Source organism: Cannabis sativa, chromosome 2 (genome assembly GCF_029168945.1).
Source record: "Cannabis sativa cultivar Pink pepper isolate KNU-18-1 chromosome 2, ASM2916894v1, whole genome shotgun sequence".
NCBI lineage: Eukaryota > Viridiplantae > Streptophyta > Magnoliopsida > Rosales > Cannabaceae > Cannabis > Cannabis sativa.
In genome coordinates, this window is record NC_083602.1 from 55679582 (window position 1) to 55682493 (window position 2912).

General features: G+C 30.5%; 1 long non-coding RNA gene and 1 other non-coding gene across 3 annotated transcripts; both read left to right on the top strand.

The window, feature by feature from the left end:
• Positions 1-1152: 1152 nt before the first annotated feature.
• Positions 1153-2627, top strand: LOC115718604 (uncharacterized). Of its 2 annotated transcripts, XR_004011980.2 has the most exons (3): positions 1153-1439; positions 1674-1754; positions 1942-2627. It is a non-coding gene; the product is annotated as an uncharacterized LOC115718604 (long non-coding RNA). The 2 variants fall into 2 exon arrangements; XR_004011979.2 differs by lacking the exon at positions 1153-1439 and having other exon boundaries at positions 1448-1754.
• TRNAE-UUC (transfer RNA glutamic acid (anticodon UUC)) lies at positions 1552-1623 on the top strand. The gene has a single exon. It is a non-coding gene; the product is annotated as a tRNA-Glu (tRNA).
• Positions 2628-2912: the final 285 nt, after the last annotated feature.

Below are 2912 nucleotides of genomic sequence, written 5' to 3' on the forward strand. Positions count from 1 at the left end.
AATATACTAAATTTAAAATATTATATTAAACCAATATATATATATATATATTTTTATATATATATATATGAATTATATCCAATAGATAAAACTGATCCAGTTGGATTGATGGATTACTAAAATTAATTATATCAGATCAGATGCTAAAATTTAACATCTAATATATATTTGGATAAGATCTGAATAGGTCTATAACTATTGAATGTGTTCCAATGAACACCAACATTGTAAGTATAAATGACGTGCTTTGCATTGCTCGTTAATTGGGTTCTAAAGCGAATGAGATATTAGGGAGTACATTGTTCCAAATGAAAAGAAAAAGAATTTCAACTGTAAAAGTGATATTTACTATAAAATTATGAACTATCATACAAAATATTTGAATTAAACTTTTTCTGTTTTGTCAGGACCACTTTACATAATCAGAAAAAGAAAGCACCGAAACAAAACAAGAGGATGCGTCTCTTTCATCTAATAAAACTTATTATGTATCTTAAAAGCATGCTTAACCAATTTATGAGCCACAACAATAAAATTATAACTAACATGAGAGAGATGCCCTAAAAAAATTAAATAATAAAGTTTTAATATCTAAAAATGAAACACCTTGAGTCCATCTTAATCCTACCAATAAATTAAGTAATTTAGCTTGAAAAGAAACCTAGACCAAAAAACCACCAAAGAGATAAATTTGGTAATTTCTTTTTTCTTTGAGAGAAAATAGAAATATTCATTAATAGGAAAATAATACAAACTCAATTACATCAAAATATAATTCAAAGTGTAAAAATATAGCTTCAATACACTTTTTGTTTGGCATACGTTATAATTTTAGGATCGATTGTAACTTGGTATTGAATTATGATTTAACTATATTTTATACAAATCTTATGATCATTTTAGAATATTTCAACTTTATTTTTTCTAAATTATCTCTACTCATAGCTTTTCATATATTAGTTGTGGATACATTGATTAGATAAAAAAATTTCCTTACTATAAAAGGTACTATGTTTATTATTCAAAATAATAAAGGCAAGTAATTGATAGAAAAATGCTAGGCAGAAGTAGTATGTGACACCATTTAAATGTGTTATATTATGATTTGTATAATTAAATATTACATCTCACATAATTATTTAATTTGTTGAAGTATATGATGTGCTATAATTTGGTGTGATTTTTACCATACAAAATATTTGGAAAGGCAAACCAACTTTGGAAAAATTATTCATGTTTACCTCCACTAGTCTTTCTTAACTTTTTCATTCAACCATCATCTTCCTAAATCACATTATTAATCAATTTTCCAAAACACAAAAGAAAAAAAAAATTCAGAAAGCATAATTAGCAGTATAAATCGTCGAGAATAGCTTATTACTTAGCCAAATTTATTTTTTATTCTATGTCCGATTTGGAAATTTTCTGATGATTCACAGGTGTTTTAGTGGTTAACTTGATTTATATGCATGACCAAAAAATTAAAAATACATTTATTATTTGTTCTATTATAAATAATATGTATAATATTTTGAAACACTTAGACATGTCTCCGTTGTCGTCCAGCGGTTAGGATATCTGGCTTTCACCCAGGAGACCCGGGTTCGATTCCCGGCAACGGAATTTTTATCCTTTACCAATTTAATCTTTTCTCCATTCATCTCCTTCTCCAGGTTACTCTTAACTCTGTTCTACTTTAGAAAATTCAAAGGTCCAGATCACGTTGTTCTCAGTCGTTTTATCAATCAGTGGCGGTGGGTTCTCAATCTCTTCTCTCTTTCACACCTAACAAAATTATTAATTATAACCACCGTTGATCTCTTAAATCAAAATTTTGATGTTAGTAGATACATATACTAATTTTCTTCCATTTTCATGTCTGTTAAAAGTTATAATTCTCATAAATTTGATTTTTATTTTTTTTTGCTTTTGCCCCAATAGGATTAGTATGCGAGTATGTGAAGTGATGTTACTAAATTTTTTATCCGAGGATAAATTCTTGTATAGTGGCCGATGAAGATAATCAGTCTCCCCATGTCCAGGTATGCTTGATTTATTTATTTTCAATTAGAGCTATATACAATTTATCGAAGACATCTTTATGCAAGAAAAAGACTAATTATGGAATAAACTATAACACAAATCAGTTGTTTTCTAAGAAAACATATAAAGCCATAGAAAACAAACAAAATATACAAGTTTCATCACAATTACAACCACTCAAGCTATAATAAATTCTAGCAAGCCAACTCAGAAAGAAAAAAAAAAAATCTTTCTAGCTAGGATGGGAATTCTCTTCATGGTTGGTTTGTTTGGCCAAGGGCGGGAAGAAACAACAGCCCGGCCTCTCGCCGAGCTCGCGACGTTCTATCTCAGCTTTCCTGAGGCGATGAAGACAAGGAACTATTGCAACAAAGCAAATGAAAATAAAGAAAATGGCAAAGACAATAAGCATCATTATCTGGCCATGGAAAGCGTATCGCTTATCCCGCAAGAAGGGAAGCTGCAACTCCCCCTGTTGCGGTAGCTGGGGTGGCATGGCAGCAGCATCAGGTGCCAACCACATCGGCTGTGCCTCAAAATTCATATCTACCTTACCTTTGCCACACACAGACACAGTTCATGTAAATGAAAAAACAGCACAAGTGTTTTGACTTTAATTTTTATTTTCTATGTGGTGGTTTAATTCTCACACTCATGACAGCCTGGCCTAAAAGCTTCTGTTTTAGCTTTTATTTTTACGAGCATTGCTATTAATAGGTACTAGTGGTGCCTATCACCTTCTTAATATGTCGCGTTGCGATTGGCTAGCAATACTCTCTAAAAGCTACTATATTAAACTCTACGAGAACTAATACTTAGTTGGACCAATAGCGATATTGAAACTTAGGAAAGTGCTACAAAGTACTGGT